This window comes from Balaenoptera borealis (assembly GCF_965194805.1).
Source record: "Balaenoptera borealis genome assembly, chromosome: 15".
NCBI classification, from domain to species: domain Eukaryota; kingdom Metazoa; phylum Chordata; class Mammalia; order Artiodactyla; family Balaenopteridae; genus Balaenoptera; species Balaenoptera borealis.
The window spans coordinates 48,127,931-48,146,027 of NC_138871.1; the positions used below are offsets into that span (position 1 = coordinate 48,127,931).

The window sequence follows — 18,097 nt, forward strand, 5'->3', positions numbered from 1 at the left end:
CAAATAAGATTCTTTAATAATGGCCTCAATGATACTTCAAGCTTCTGATTTCTCCCACAGTGAAGTATAGGAGCTTGAAAATATTCAACAACTTTTGACCTAAAGAATCCTGCAGTTTCTTACAGTTTTGCCTATAACATGGCCCTGTCACCACATGAGCAAAGCACGAATGTAGAATCTAAAGAATGTGTGAAACAAGATCATTTCTGATTTCTACTCCCAGCAGAAAATTTGTAGATGCTGCCTCCTGTGTGAAGTAATGAGTTCCTGTGTGAAGCATAATTTGCATCATGTTTTTCCAGTGTGACTGAAACAAGAGAAACCTGTAAGGGCCAAAACGCATAAAATAAATAAAACTGTGTGATCTGAAACTATAATGAAAATACACTAACAGGAAGAGTTATGCTGAGGACAGGTGATGTTATTGGTGCAAAGTAGGGTAAACAAAATTTAGAATAAACTGATAACTTGGAAGGGTGTTAGAGTGGTCAAAACTCCAACTTGTTCCTAGAAGAATCAAACTAAAATTTTCTTTGAGGATAGCATACCTCAATTTAGACACCCAGGTTTTCAACAGATTAAGAAGTAAGATAAAGAAAAAGAAATTCAAAATCAAAAATCACTAAAACAAAAGGGGCAAATCAATGTTAGTGAGAATTATTAGTAATAAAAACAAAGGAGTTAGATATGCAAGCACGTCAGATAACAGAAATATGAGCCACAGAGTTAATTTAGACTATCTATGCAATAACTGCTAATACTTGGCACTCTTCTAAGTACATCACATATATTGACTAAGCCCGTTTTACAGGAGAAACTGATTAATCTGCCACCTTTTGAGAGACTTCAAGTCACATACCTCCATTACTTATAGGAAATACAGTAGACACTTTTGGATCTCCACACAATTACAATGTACCCTCAACAACCTTTGATTTCAACTGGAGTGGCCTGATGCCATGCACGCTGAAAGTGTCTGCCTTCAAGATCCAAACAGCTGTGTCTTCTTGTCTGCTTTAGGATTTTCTCTAAATCAATGAGATTATTTGTTGTAATTCAACTTGACTGTAGGTGCAACCCAAAAGTTCAACAGAGGTAACATGCCCAGAGCTAAGTCTCAAACATTGGGGAATATAAGGCAGTGGATAAATTATTCAGCTTCCCATACTGGGGAGGGCGAGCATTCGGAGGTAGATTCTACACAGTTCCCCAGGGGATCCCCAGTGTGACTGAGCTTCAGTTATCCTCTGTGGGCAACAGCTTAATAAAGGATCCATACTGAATTTGAGATATTTATTATTCATTCAAGTGGAAATGTCAAATAGACTAATGACTATACAAATATAGAGAGAGGCTTTGGCTGAAACTTTCTATAAATTTGAGAATTTGTTACTCTTTATTCCTCTATTTTGCTATTGAGGAATTTATGTTGTGCTCAGACTCTTGCTACTCAAAATGTGGTCCAGCAGCATCAGCATTACCTAGAAAGTCATTAGAAAGGTATAATCTCCACCCCAACCCATCTACTGAATAAGAATTTGGATTTTTACAATATCCTCAGGTGTGTATTTTATACATTTAAGTTTGCAAAATGCTGCTCTATACCTTCACTGTCCAATATGGCAGACAATAGTCACATGTGCTTTTTGAGATGTGCTATGAGTGTAAAATACACACCAGATTTCAAAGACTTAGTATGAAAAAAAGTATATATTATAATGTCTCATTAGTGATTTTTATATTGACTTTATATTGATTACATGATAATATTTTGTATGTATGGGGCTAATAAATATATTACTAAAATTAATTTCCTCTCTTCTTACTTAGTAAATGTGGCTACTATAAAATTTGAAATAATATATGTAGCTCACATAATATTTATATTGGAAACTATCTTTCTAAGCCATGAAAGGCCGTGGAAATTAACATTAAGGAACTTATATTCTTTCTTCCCCTGTTTGTATGTGATTTGAACATGTTTTCTTGGGGAAAATATATACTACAAATTGTCTTTGAATTTCATTTATCAGACTTTTGTTCAACTAACATTGTGATGCACCAAATATCTGATAAGCATCTAACATGATCCAGGCACTGTGCTCTCAGAGAGTTAGTGAAGAAAGTAAACAAGGCCCCTTTTTTGAAGTAATTTGTAGTCTACTATGTTAAGACAACAACTAACAAATCATGGTAAAGTGTAATGAGGAAAGAAAGCAGGGTTTGGGTTTGGAAACAGTTGACAGTAACATTTCTCAGGGTAATGTTACCATTGTAGATGGGTTCATAGCAGAGGAAATAGTTGCTTACAATGAACTTTTAGGTAGCAAGAATGAGAATGGGAGGAGGCAGAGGTATTCTCTCTGTGTTAACTGAAATCTTAATATAAAAATATCTCCTGCTCTCTCTGCTAGTAGAAACAGCAGTCTTGCTACATACCACATAGGTATTAAACGTGATAATTTTTGTGTATAAAGAGAATAGAAATGATTTCTTGAGTTTTACTCCTTTGATCTTGGTGGATTCTTTCAAACTAGCATTTTCTCAGGAAATACAAGTTCTATAGTTCATCTGCTTTGGAAGTCTAATGCCTTCAATCATTCACCTACTGGTCTTCAACTCATTAGTGGCTCCAGTGTTGTGCACTAACCTAACTCACAGTGTGAATCATTTTTGGTGCATTAGACAGAAGCATTTACAGAACTTTCTGAGGTTAGTATATTCCTTACACACAATTTGATAGTTTCTAGAGTATGATATTTTAAAAATATTTTAAAGGTAAGCCTCAATTTGGGATGAGGAGCTGATTTATTTCTGTTGTGATTAGATCACACATATCAGACTTTAGTGAGGAAATCCACATTGTCTGTCATTTAGACCCTATTTCGCAAAAAGACTTAGACAAAAAATACAAACCCTCCTAGAACAGATCCTCTGTGCCTTTAACCATCATACTGGTGAAGCTATACCTCTTTCTATTGGGTAAGGGAACACCTTTGTAAGGAAACTTGAAACTTGAAAACAATTGGTTTATGGAACATATGCATTTAACCGTTTCATTCATTCAGTTCCTTAAACTGTGGTAGGTTATTAGAGAACAATTCTTATGTTATTTTCCTCCTACTAGACAATAAATTGCTAAGAGTTCATTAACAAATGGTAGGGAAAAAGCAAGGGATTCAGAAAATATGTAGAAAATCTTAAAACAAATGTTTTTCATTCTGGAATAAATAACAGTCATGTCTCAGATCAGTAATTGGACAAAAGGAGCCTAGAATCAAGTTACTAAAAGCATTTAGAATCTTCAGGAAGAAAAAAAAACCAAAACTGGTGGTTACCATCCAGGATTAAATGCTAAGGAAATTTAGAAAATCTCTAGGAAAACATGTCCCTGCAAATGAATTTATGTAAGTGTATGAAATAAAGCTGGTTTTGCCACTTTGATTAGCTTATAGAAAATATAGAGTCAAAATCTGTGCTTAGACATATTTATCTGCTCCTATTAAGTCTGGGAGAATTTTTTTCTCTCTGTTCCTGTTCAAAAAGGTCCATTTGTTTTTAATCCTAATTGTCCTGTTTTACAGATTTAACTTTCAAGCTGCCTCAGTGGAAGTGTGGGACATTTTATTTAAAACAAACAAAAAAAGAACTCAGGAAATAAAGTGTCTCTGACTCCTGGCTCCTGATAAGATGGAAAAGAAAGGAGCACAGGAATCTGGCTCCTTTCCCAGAGCTTAATCCTGTAGATGCCACAAAAGCAAGAGGGAAGTTGACAGATCTCAGAACATTAAAACCCAGAGACACAGAAGGTGGAAGGTTCCTGGTCCTGGGTTAGAAGAGAGCCAGATGCACCAATGGGGAACTAAGAAAAGAAGAGCATAATTGCTGTTCCTTTTTTTCTCTTCCCCAAATTGCCTCAGGGTATCTCTGTTTACTTGTTCCATCTCAGACAAGATCAAAAAACAAAATAATCAGTGAAGGAAATAGGAGGATGAACTGGAGGATTACACAACTGACTGTGCTGGAGGGCAAATAAGAAAAGATAGGGCTAGAGGGACCAGCCTCAGATTTCAAAACTTTCTGTCCATTACCTCCTCTGCTCTCAGTCATCTAGTTTATCAGAAGGCAGAGAAGAAATCCTTGGGTGTGAGCAGTGTCTGGAGCAGAAGTACAGAAACTCTCCTGATTGAGTATGGGTTGAGGGCAGGAAAATGAGTTTATTGGTAACTCAGGTTGTAAGGAAAGAGCATTTCCATCTTGAGGCACATTCCCCAGACTCACTTCCTAAATTCACCTTGGAAGCTATAATTAAGAGTCTGGATGATAACATTTTTCCTGGGTCAATGCATTCCCAGCTAATGCAGCTGCTGTTTCCCAAAAAGCTATGTACTCACAGGATAAAATTAGAAATTCGAAGAATATGAAATGTAAAAATAAATAATTAATAATAAGGAAAGAAAGATAAGGAAAGGAAAGAACAAAAAGAAAAATTAATTGAACAGACCTCCCCTGCCAAATCAAAATAAAGCATTATAATTAACCCCAGGCTGATAGGTAAGAATGATGGAACAGTGAAGCAGAAGCAGTCATAAGATGAACCAAATGAAGATTACCTGAAAATTTAAATAGACTAAGAGCCAAGAGATCAAATGAATAATGAAACACTAACTTATGCTTACAAAAGATATCAATAAAATAATTCTAGGCCCAGGTGTTTTTACAGGTGAGTCTTTCCAAAGTTTCTAAAAATAGGTAATTCCTTTCTCTTACACATTGTTACAGAAAAGAGATATAGTTATTTAGGGTTCTCCAGAGAAGCAGAGCCAAAAGGATGTGTGTATATACAAAAAGAGATTTATTAAAAAGAAATAGTTCACATGATTATGAAGGCTGGCAAGTCCAAAATCTGCCTTATGGGCTGGCCAGATGGAGATCCAGGAGAACTGATGGTGCAGATGAAGTTCAAAGGCAGTTTTCTGGAGAATTTCATTTTGCTCCTCAGAATTGGAAGGGGGTGTCTTTTTTGTTATATTCAGACCTTCAAATGATTGGCTGAGGCCCACCTACATTATGGAGGGCAATAATAATCCAAGGTTCACCAATTTAAATGTTAATCTCATCCAAAAGCACCCTCCAAGTTGACACATAAATTTAACCATCACAAGAGAAAAAAGTTCAACATACATGCATCTAATTTAAAAAGCATGTTTGAAATTCAGACTTCTAACTAGATGAGGATAGCAGGGGAATAGAAAAGCAGAGGCTCTTTTCATTTATGATAATAGATGTGAAATTTCAAGTAAACTATTAGCTTTGAGTGGTATTAAGAATGTTTAAGGTGAGTTTAAATTAGAAAAATACCAGAGTTACATCTTTATTCTAAAACAAATAATTACCATTAGAGGCAAAAATATTTCACATGCTGAAGATAAATTTTGCACACATAAAAGCAGGTGCCAAGAATGTAAGTCATCCTATCGAACATAAAGATTACATTGTTGGTGTTTTTTTGACATCTACACATTGAAAGAATTTTGACAAATTGAATAGAAGGAATTCACACACCTAATAAATAGTTTTTGTTTTTGTTTTACATTGATATAGAGCAAAGAATCTCCCTTCGGGTGATTAATCAGCTACTCTAAGATCTTTCTTCAGGTTTTAGTTTATTTTTAATCAAATCTGGGTAAAAGGAGACAAATAGATTTCTTATTGAATATAATTTTTTTTTACAAAAGTATATGTTTACTTCTATGCTATTTGACTCCAAAAGTGTATTAAAATTTATCACATCCCCATATGTTTTATCCCTAGAATGCAAGCATGATTTAATGTCTTGTTGAACAATAATCAGTATGGAGGCTACAGAAAACAAAGAATATTAGGGGACTTAGGACTGCAAATTGGGAGACACAGATTTGGGTAAAACTGAGAATGTTCTGGGAAAGAGAAAGAGTCAGGAGCTTATATAGGCAAAAGCCACAAGGTTGTTCATGAATTGTTTGATCCTGATGCAAGAAAGGAAATATTTGTCCTTAAGGGATAGGTTGTCATGAGTTATACTAGGGCAAGGGTCCAATAAGTATCTTGAGTTTCTGGAATATTGTGCAGATGTTCTGGATGTCTATGTTAAGACAAAAAGTGGTCAAAGTTAAGAGTCCATCTGGGTTGAGACATGCATAAGTCACACTTCCTCAGTGGCCTTCTGGCTCCATTTTAGAGAGCTCTTTTAGCAATACCAACTTCATTTTGATTTTCCTTTCACAGTCTTAAAATATAGTGAAATAATTTGCCACAAAAGTTGTATAAAGGAGGAAAATCATATATTTTTTTCAACTAAAAAAGAAAAAAATTCAATAAATCTCAAACATCAACTCATGATGGAGAAAAATCATTTAAAAGTAAGCAACTTGCTTATTTATTAAATTTATCTACCAGAAATGAGTGTTTGTGTGTGTGTGTGTGTGTGTACATCATATGAACTACAAGCCTTATACTTAAGAGGAAAAAAAAATTAATGCAGGTATATAACCTCTAAGGAAAAAAAGATGTACATTATTATCACTATTTCTCATCATATACTGAAAATCCTAGCCTAAGTAATAAGTCAGAGCGAAAAAGAAATAGTAGGAGTATAGGATCCAAATGATAGAGTCAAGACTGTCTTCACTCACAAAGATATAAATCACTACATACACAGCCCTATAAATTCAACAGCTACTAAGATTAAATTTCAAAAATCAACAGTGTTCTAAGAGTTTTACTTCTCATATGGCCGATTACCTCCTATCAATCCAACTTTCCCTGACAACTGAAAACAGCTGACAAAAAAATTAAAAATATAAAAGCTACTAGGAAGCACAAGGGAATGACCAATAACAGGCAGATATTGACTGGGAGGAGGAAAGTTGACACTTTGAAGAAGGAAAGCCACTGTGTGAATTTCCTATGTTTACAGCTTTTAGTCTAAGGACAGGCTGTCTAATTCCATTAGAAAATGTGCTGGTTTGAAGACTCAAAGTCCTGGGATGTGGAAACTACAGCAACTAGAAACTGAGGCAAAGAAATTCAAGGAAAGGGAGAGCCAGAAAGGAAAATATCAATTGTTGCTGTAAATTCTGCCCAAACTATTGACTAAGACATGAACTGCAAATACATGGGGAAGCATCTAAACAGCCCAAGTAAGCTAAAAAAAACTAAACTGTTTTGAGCTGTTCCCCACCATGGGTCTGTAGAGTTCATCCAAGTTATGTGCCTGTTAAAAAAGCAAAACAAAAGAAAAATAAAATACTCTTTAGAAGAACATAATAGAATTCAGACTTTCTAAAACATATTATTTCATAATGTACAGATTGCAATCCAAAATTTCCCAACATATGTAAAACAGGAAAACTGAGTATTCACAAGAGAAAGGCAATCAATGAAGACCAACTCCAAGATGACTCAGATACTGGAATTAATGGACTAAGATTTTAAAGCAACTAGTATAACTATACTCAATGAGGTAAGAAAAAATACAGTCATAATAAATGAAAAATAGCAAAACCTCAACAGAGGAATACAAAATATATGAAAGAACCAAATGGAAATTCTAGAACTAAAATATGCCATATCTAAATAAAATATTAACTCTATGGATCTAACAATAAAATGGAGACACCAGAAGAAAGAGTCAGTGAACCTGATGATTAACCAATAGTAAGTATGCAATCTAAAAAACAAAGGAGGGGACTGATTTCTGGTTTCAGCTCCAACATGTAAAGAGGTTGGAAGTCATCAGTTCTGTCCTCCCAAAAAGAAAAAAAAAAAAAGCAGAGAAACCTGAAAATCAATGATTTAAGTGAAATGGACCAATTGCTGAAAATACTTACACAAGGAGTAATAAATAATCTGAATAGGTATATACCTATTAAAGAAATTGAGTGAATAATTAATAAACTTCTCAAAAAGGAAGCATTATGATCAAATGGCTTCAATGGTGAATACCAACAAACGTTTAAGGAAGACATTGAAATGAATTATAATTTTCTATAATCTCTTCCAGAAAACAGAAGCAGAGGGAGGGCTTACTAACTCAACTGAATGAGGCAAGCATTATACTAATATCAAAACCAGATAAAGACAAGACAATACAAGAAGGGTATACATTACAGAACCAATATCTTCCATGAACAGAGATGCAAAAATCCTCAACAGAAATTAGCAAATCAAATCCCCAAATTTATAAAAATAATAATACAACATAACCAAGTGAATTTATTCCAATAATGCAAAGCAGTTTCAACATTAAAAAAAATCACATAATGTAATCTATCACATCAATAGGCTAAAAAGGAATAATCATACCAATATGTGAAAAAATGTACTTCACAACATCCAATGACTCCCCATGATAATCTCTCAGCACATCAGGAATGGTGGGGACCTTTCTCAACTTAATAAATAATGTCTACAAAAACCTACAATTTATACCATACATAATGATGAGAAACTGGATGTTTTTCTAAGATCTAGAACATGGCAGGATATGCCCTCTTATCACTCATATTCAGTATCACACTGGAAGTCCTAGCTAGTGCAATAAAACAATAAAAGGAAATAAAAGATATACATATGGAGAAAGTAAATAAAGCTGTCTTTGTTCATACATGACATGATTCTCTATGTAAAAAATCACAAATAATCAACAAAAATTTTCCTGGAACTAGTAAGTGGTTGTAGCAAGGTTGCAGCATACAAGGTTAATATAGAGAATTCAATTGCTTCCTACATATCAGCAATTAAAAATCAGAAATTGAAATAAAAAACACATCTACAACCAAAAATGAAATACTAAGATATAAATATGTCACAAAATATGTACAGGATCTATATGAGGAAATTTATAAAACTCTAGTTAAATAAATCAAAGAAGATCTAAATAAATGGAGAAATAGACCATGTAAATGGATAGGAAAACTCAATATTGTTCAGGTTCAATTTTTCCCAAGTGACCTATGGATTCAATGCAATCCCAGCCAAAATCCCTGGAAGTTATTTTGTGAAAATCAACAAACTGATTCTGAAGTTTATATGGAAAGGCACAAGACCCAGATTAGACAAAATAAAATTGAAGAGAAACAATGAGGTGGAGAAATGACGCTATCTGACTTTAAGATTACTGTAAAGATTCAGTAATTAAGATAACATGGTATTTGCAAAATAATAGACAAATAGATTAATGGAACAGGAGAAATAGCTATTTGTGTAATAGGCTCACATAAATATTGCCAACTGATTTTTGACAAAGGAGCAAGGGTGATACAGCAGAGAAATGACAGACATTTCAACAAAAGGTACTGGAACAACTGGGCATTCGTATGCAAAAAAGTTGTTTTAGACACAGATCTGACACCTTCCACAAAGATTAACTGAAAATGAATGATAGACCTAAATGTAAAACTCAAAACTATATAACATCTAGAAGGTATGAGATAGAAGATATGAAGATATTCTCTGTTAAGAGAATGGAAAGACAAGCCACAGACTGGAAGAAAATGTTGGCAAGATAAAGGACTTGTATCCAAAATATAAAAATAATTCTTAAAACTCAACAATAAGAAAAACAACTCAATCAAAAAATGGGCAAGTGATTGAACAGAGACCTCACAAAGAAGATATGCAAATGGAAAATAAGCATATGAATAAATTCTCAACATTTACCATATCGTATTTTTATTATAATCATATATCATTAGGGAATTACAAATTAAAACAATGTGATAGCACTACATACTTATTAAAATGGCTAAAATCCAAAAAATTCACAATACTAAATGCTGGTGAGGGTAGAGGGTACAGAGCAACAGGGATTCTTGTTCTTTGCTGGTGGGAATGCAAAATCATGCAGCCACTTTAAAAGAGAGCTTCATAATTTCTTGCAAAGATAAATATACAACACACTCTTACCTTGCAATCTAGGAATCATGCTCCTAGTTATTTACTCAATTGAACTGAAAACTTATGCCTATTTTTCATAAACAAAAATGTTTATAACAGCTTTATTTATAAAGCTGTAAGAAACCAAGATATTTTTCAACAGGTGAATAAGTAGAGTATATACATAAATGGACTATCAGTCAGCAATAAAAAAGAAATGATCTATCAAGCCATGGAAAGACATAGGATGACCTTAAATGGATATTTCTGAGTGAAAGAAGACAATGTGGAAAGGCTACATATTGTGTGATTCCAACTACATGACAATCTGGGAAAGACAAACTATAGAGAAAATTATAGAACCAGTGGTTTTGGGGATTTGCTGGAGGTAGAGGAGGCATGAATAGGTGAAGTACAGGGAATTTTTAGGGTGGTAAAACCATTCCGTATGTATGTAATTGTGGATACATGACAACATGCTCTTGTCAAAACCCAGAGAACTGTCCAACATAAAGTGATCCTTAATGTCAACTATTTATTAATAATATATCAATGGTGGTTCATCAAATGCAAAAATGTACCACACTAATGCAATATGTTAATAATAGGGGAAACTGTGAAGAGGGATATATGAAATGCTGGACTATTTTGTCAGTATTTCTATAAGTCTAAAACTGTTCTAAAAATAAAATCTATTAATTTAAAAAAGGAGAAAGATTGAAAAAGTTAAGAAGTTTGGGGAGCTGTAGGACAAAATAAAAGAGATAAAACTAACTGATGTTCATGGTACATACTCTGAGGGGAGTATAAACTGGCAAAGCACACAGTGAAAATTTATGAAGCACTGGAAATATTCTGCACCTTTTTTGGGTGGTTACAGGAGTATGTACATATACATATGTATATGTGTATATAATCATAAGATATACACTTAAGATTAGTATACCTTATATACCTTACTATATATATACTAGTGAGGGGAGAGAGAGAGAGGGGGAGACAGAGAGGGAAAGAGAGAAATTGGTATTGGAGTATAATTATTTTATGAACTAGACCTAGAAATGGAAAATAGGAGTTATCATTAACATAACTGTTCACCAGAGATTCAATTTGATTTTTTCTTAAAAGTAGGTGAAATTTCTCCATGATAAGTAAGTTTGGAGATTTTTTTTTCTAATTTCCTTTAGAGGGATTTTGTATTATAGCAGGTTTTTCACTGTTTATTAAATGCCAGGTGGATTTCTATGTGTTTGGCTATATACTGAGTGTGAGGTATGGAAAGAAAATGCCAAGGAAACAAAAAAGAAAACCTAAGAAAACTAGAAAATTTTAATATAACAAAACTTATAAGTTGTGGGTTAGGCTATGTTTTAAACATTTCATTATAATTTGTTTGATTTTGCTAAAAATCAGCATGTGGCTTTTTCGAACTATTCTCATAGCATTAGGAATATTAAAATAATGCCACTTAAAATCACAGAAAAATTCAAACGTCTTTACATAAATTGATTGAGACATTGTGAGAGATCTACTCAGAAAACTACAATATGTTTTTGAAGAAAATTAAAGAACACCTAAATAAGCCAGCTTATACTATGCTGATGTACTGGGACACTCAATATTGTAAAGATACCAAATCTCATCAATTGATCTATGGAAAAGTACAATCTCAATAAAAATTTCTGAAGATTTTCTACTGATAATGATAAGTTGTTATGGAAACTGATAAGTTGTTTCCAAAGTTTATATGGAAATAGAAAGAGCCAAGCACAGTCAGGGCAATTTTAAAGAAGAATAACAAAGCTTGATATACTGCTAGGTATCAAGACCTATTGTAAAGCTATAGGAATTAGAAGAGTTTACTATTGGTACAAGATAGACAAATTGACCCTTGGAACAGAGTAGATTACAGACATAAACCCAATTCATGTATGTTCACTTGAATTATTCTGAAAAAATGAAATTAAAGGGCACCTTTCAATATACAGTCCTGCATCAAATAGAAAGCCGTAAAGGAAAAACAGCTATCTGAACTCCTACTTCACATCATACACAAAAAATAAATTCCAGATGGATTTCAGATCTAAATGTGAAAGATAAACAAGAAAGTTTTTAAAAGAAGGGATAAAAGATCTTTGTGAATTTGAAATAAGGAAAAATTTCTTAAACAGTATACAAAACAAGTAGCATACATGCTGGAAAAAAAAGAAAAGAAAAAACTGGAAATTATTAAAATGAAGGACTTTTTTCCATCTAAAGATTTCATTAATAGAATAAAAAGGTAAGCTGCAGAGTGAAAGAAGATATTTATAATACATATATTTGTCAAAAAAAGTATATAGAATTTGTAATCCTATTTTAATGTCTATATAAAGAATTAAAGTTATCCTATAAATCCTATAAATCAATGAAAAGAAAAAGAAAATCTAGTGGAAGAGTGGACAAAAGATTTCAAATAACACTTCACAATTTAGAGTATACAGCATAGAAAGAAGATACTTCCCACTGCCAACTACATATTTATACTAAAGTGTTAAGGATGCTTTTAAAACCCCTGATCATCTGGCACCATTTTTTCTCTTTTTCTTTTTTTTTTAATTGAAGTATAATTGATTTATAACTTTGTGCTAATTTCTGCTGTACAGCAAAATGACTCAGTTATACACATATATACATTCTTTTTTATATTCTTTTCCATTATGGTTTATCCCAGGAGATTGGATATAGTTCCTGTAGTCCCCTGTGCTTGCAGTAGGACCTTGCTGTTTATCCATTCTAAATGTAATAGTTTGCACCTACTAACCCCAAACTCCCAGTCCATCTCTCTCTCTCCCCTCTCTCCCTTGGCAACCACAGGTCTGTTCTCTATGTCTGTGAGTGTGAGTCTATTTCTGTTTTGTAGATAGGTTCACTTGTGCCATATTTTAGATTCCACATATAAGTGATATATGGTGTTTGTCTTCCTCTTTCTTACTTAACTTAGTAAGATGATTTCTAATTGCATCTATGTTGCTGCAAATGGCACCATTTTTAAATAAAACTTTAGAGTGTTTCTCCTATACAAATAAAATAGTTTGCTGTTAGTTTTCCTGGTTCCCTGCTTAGTATGACTCTTTTATTTTCCCCTTGTCTGTTTTTCCTTACCTCTTTCCCTTCCTCACTGCATACAATATTTTTTAATAAGAGAACAGTATTCATAAAGCAATTTCTATACATCTCATGTGATGTTCATACTTGAGTAGTTACTCTTTTTCATCTTCATTGTGCAGTCTCGAGGAACCAGACATTATTTGCCCCAGACCTTGCAGAAAGTAAGGGGAAAATCCAGTTCCTCTCGACTCTAAGAACCTTGCAATGCTGATGTCCCTGCCCTGCTGTAAATCATAACAGTGCTATGCATTTACAGTAATAACAGCATTCATCATATTTAACACTTTGCATACATTATCTCTTTAATTTTCATGAGACCTAAGTAGTGAGTACAAACATTATCCCCTTACAAGTACAAAGAAACAAAAGAAGATCTCTTTCTCTTATATATGTGTGTGTGTATATATATACAGACACACATGCATGCATATATCTGTATCTCTCTGTATATATAAACATATATGCATACCTCGAAAATATTGTGGGTTTGGCTCCAAACCACCACTATAAATCAAGTATCACAATAAAGTGAGTCATTAATTTTAGGTTTCCCAGTGTATACACAAGTTATGTTTATACTATACTGTAATCCATTAAGTGTGAAACAGCATTTTGTCTAAGAAAACAATGTACATACCTTAATTAAAAATACTTCATTGCTAAAAATGCTGTCATCTGAGCCTTCAGTGAGTCATAATCTTTTTGCAGTAGTAACATCAAAGATCACTGACCACAGACCACCATAACAAATATAATAATGAAAAAGTTTGAAATACTGTGAGAATTACCACAATGTGACACAGAGACATGATGTGAATAATTGCTGTGGGGAACATGGTGCCAGTAGACTTGCTTGGTGCAGGATTGCCACAAACCATCAATCAGTAGAAAAAACAAAAAACAAACAAAAAAACCCCACAAAAAACCCCACAATATCTGCCAAGCACAATAAAATGATATATGCCTATGTATATATGTGTGAGAGAAAGAAAGAGGCAGAGACAGATCTCCTTTCTCAAGTTAATTTTGTACTATGGCTCATATTATATTAAATAGCTCCTGAAACTTTGGAAAATATAGTTAAAAACAAAATCTTCTGTCATCCCAGAAAACCTCTCCACAAAGGTAGATAAGAAAGAAAACAGTTTTATTATTAAGTAAGCATTAAAACAGAATGTGATGTAGATCACAGGCAATCTGCTAAAGAGATTGCAGAGACAGAAGTCTCACCCTTTTATAACTAAGCAGCTACAACCCACATGTTCTCAAGATAAACAACAACTAGTCTTCAAGTAAAAGGACTTGACAGCAACATTTGTCACACATAGTTCATCCTAAAATCACTTGATAATTGGAGTGCTCATCTACGTTAGTTAACTGGCTTTATTAAAAGGAAAAATGAACTTCTCATATTGTTATGACAGGAGATCATTTTGCAACTTGGAACAAGAGGCCCACTGAAGTTAGGCTCCTACCCACTCACAGAAATTGGGAGATAAGGGCACTATCTTTCTCCAAGATGACATTTCAAAGAGGTTGTTCCCAAGTTCTTGAGAAAGATATCCTGGGTCTTAAAGCTGGCAAGAAGTTTAGTTTTCCTTTCAAAAAATTTACATATATTTCAAAAAAACAGAGAAAGAACTTATAATTACAAGTTTTCTAAAGTAAATGCTCTAAGGAAGGTTGGGGGGCTGGAATCTCTCTTTCTTTTTTTTCTTTTTAAATTGTATTTAGCCTTACATTGTCTGTATTCTATATTATGTAATTTACTGTAGACTGTATACTGCTGCACAAATTGTTTAATTTACATCTTCTGTCCCAACTAGACTACATCTTTTTTTTTGCAAAGTAGACATGCATTACTAAATTAATGTTTTGATGAATTTTATTGAGAATTATGGGAAACTAGACAGAGAAGAGCTGAGAGATTTCCATCCTTGAAATATCAAAGTATGTAAAAAGCCAGCTAGAGTGAAACAGTTTCCTAACTGTGGAGGTAGGGGTCATTGGGGTAGGTTGGAAAGTATTTTTAAGGTCAAGAAAATATCTGAATATAGGAGAGAAAAGGCAAAACTAAAGAATGTATTACACAGCGAGTATATGCAAAGATTGAATAAGAGTAGCAAGTAATCATGATGAAAAAGTATTAGCCAAACAATTTACTGTAATGTATCTTTGTGAAGAACAGAAAATGCATAAGATGGAGAGAAAGAAGAAATTATGAGCCTCTTTGTTATTTGGAAATGACTTATCTTAAATCACATTAAGTAGAAAATCACCCTAATCCTGAAATCCATGGAAATCTACTTTAAATTTCCAAGGAACAGGTATCTTTGAAGATTCAAAACAATAGGTTTCAAGACTGCATTCTATACATTCCAAGGTGTATGAGGTAGTGCATATCCTTCAATAAGAATATAATTGTAATACTCCCATTTACAGGTGTTTCATAAAAATACTCAAACTGGAGCATTAATAATCTTTGAAAACCAACTACTTGCTTGTTACTTGTTCCTGATTTCTATTTCTATTTCCCTTCAGATATGTTATTCCTGAGGTATAAGAAAATGGAAATACAAATGAGATGTGGGCAGATATATTTTGGGGAACTTTTGGATGATGCCAGCCAAGGGTTTAAATACATTAACATCCATCCTATTGTTTGATGACATAAGGTAGAAACTAAATTGTGTTAATAAGTGAAACTAAAATAGGACATTTTTTTCTTTTTAATTTTAGTTGGCAGTTTGATAGGTACAGATTTCTGTTTCTGCAGTCCTTGAAGGAATATAATGCTAATGAAAATATGAAACCCTAGAAATGTTACGGAGACATTCTACAGCAGTTAGAACAAATTCTACAGAAGCTGAAGAAAACTGGGCAACCAGGACAGATCAAGAAAGAGCATAAACACATATTAAATGCTGCAGCTTAATGCTCTACGTTTAGTTATTTATTTTTAGTTCAGACTATGGCCAGAAGAAGGGGTTTTCAGCCTGTACAGAATCAGGGTAAAAATTACCTCTTCTTATTGCCCCTTGATGAATAATACATTTTTATTAAAATAGTAATTTAAATAGGTTATTGATGACAATTAGATATACAACGGTTTTAAATATTAGGAAGTAAAAGAAATTAGTCCACCCTCAAAACCATAAAATGAAACAGATATAACTGTTAAAATGAAAAAAAAGAAGTTGCTGATAATTATTGAATCACTTTTTATCTAGTCCATAACAAATCTTCTTAATCGCTGGTATGTAAGCTCTAAACACTAAACATTTTTGACAAAGAGATATATGGCAAAGTCAAAGATAGGCAATGCGGCAATACAAAATTAAAATGAGAAAGGACTCAAGGAATTAAAGAATGTAGAAAGAACAGAAGATTAAACAGTATAGCATTATCTATTTTAAACGAAGCACAATGTTTAACTAAAAAAAAAAAGAGAAATCAAATCCATCTTCTCCAGTGTAGGATGATAAAGCAGACCAAGAAATGTTTGTAAAGATAAGATTGGCCTTGAAAAGACTAGAGGAGTGCTCAAGGGGGATTTCTCACATTCTGACACTGATCAGCATACAAATAGCTAAACTAGCTAAGAATGGGGGACTTTCACATCCAAAGAATGAATTGTCTCCACGCAGAAATGTATAAATGAGCAAAAAAGATGGCTTTAGGACATGAACCAATGAAATCCCAAACAGCCTTATTCTTAGTGAGGAAAACAGACATGTGTTGCCCTTTCATGCCCTGAATTACAATTCCATGGAAACTTTAAATGCTCTCTCAGTCCAAAAATATTTGAAAGACAGTTTATAAATGCTTACTGCCTCAGTTCAAACATTTCATGCAAAATCCTCAGGACTTGAAACTCCCTTTATGTTTAAGGCCTACTTACCTTTGATCATTGTAATTTGGGGAAGACTAGTGCTTTTTAAAAATCATTAAATCAGCTCCCGGTCTCTCAGACTCCATGTCAAATACTATAATGAATACAGCAAAATAAAAAAGACTTTTAGGAATATTTTATGCTTCTATTTTAAGATAAGATAAGATTAATTGTAGCCTAGTTTTAATATAAACTTGAGTTAAATAGAGATCATTATAAAGTCTGGGTCAACTCTCATACACTAATCTCCCATTTTTATACCTCACATCAAAGATGTACTACAAAAGGCAAAATACACAAACTCAAATGAGAAATTGGTTGTATTTCTTTCTAAATCACAAATAAGAATTTATTTGGGAGTGATATGCTTTGCTCAATACCTATATTTCTCAAGCTCCCTTGCAGATAGATGTGGCCTTATGTTGATGCTACTAGGAAGGGTGTTTAAGCAGCTATTATTTGTGTTTTTTCTCACATTTCAGGAAATTCAATTCCTAACTGATATGACACCATAGAGCATGGGTTGGCAAAATATGGTCAAGGGCCATATCTGGCCAGGCACCTATTTTCTGAATGAAGTAACACTACAGCGCAATCCTACCCAATTTGCTTTCAAGTCATAATGGCAGAGTTACACTGAGACCATATGGCCACAAAGCCTAAATTATTTACTCTCTTCTCTTTTACAAAAAAAAATGTTTTCTGACCCCTGCTCTAGAGAACGTCTCACACATAAACAAAGGAGAAATGTTTAGGATCACAAAGGGTTTGCAGTTGTTATTTCTTACCCTCTCTTCGTCTTGACCAACTTTAGTCAGGCTTCCCTCTTTCCTCTAGGTTCCTGAACTCTGCATGCTCTTAAGTAAGAGAAAGCACTGAAAAAAGTAGAATCTGCCCCTCCTCTCAGCTTCTCCTGGGAATCAACTGATCACAGCAAGACCCTTCCCTTGGTATACTCACTGGTCACTTCCTTTTGCTTGTCCAGCTTCCCCTTAAAAGATTCTGTACATCTGTGCTTGCCCTTCCTTTACCCTATAAACCGAAAAGCCTTTTCTGTTTGATTGTGAGGTGAGTGCAGATTTCTGAGATTGGAGCATTCTCCCTATTGCAGGAGTATTTCTTCTGAATAAAACCTCT

At 33.6% G+C, this 18,097-nt stretch overlaps 1 long non-coding RNA gene across 1 annotated transcript in view; it reads right to left on the minus strand.

Moving 5' to 3' along the window:
• LOC309612528 overlaps positions 1 to 18,097 on the minus strand; it is a 368,024-nt gene that overhangs the window by 12,550 nt on the left and 337,377 nt on the right. Inside the window, exon 3 of the long non-coding RNA XR_014235251.1 lies at positions 1 to 18,093. This exon is cut by the window's left edge and continues 12,550 nt beyond it. This is a non-coding gene — a long non-coding RNA (uncharacterized lncRNA). The remainder of the gene's footprint in view (positions 18,094 to 18,097) is intronic.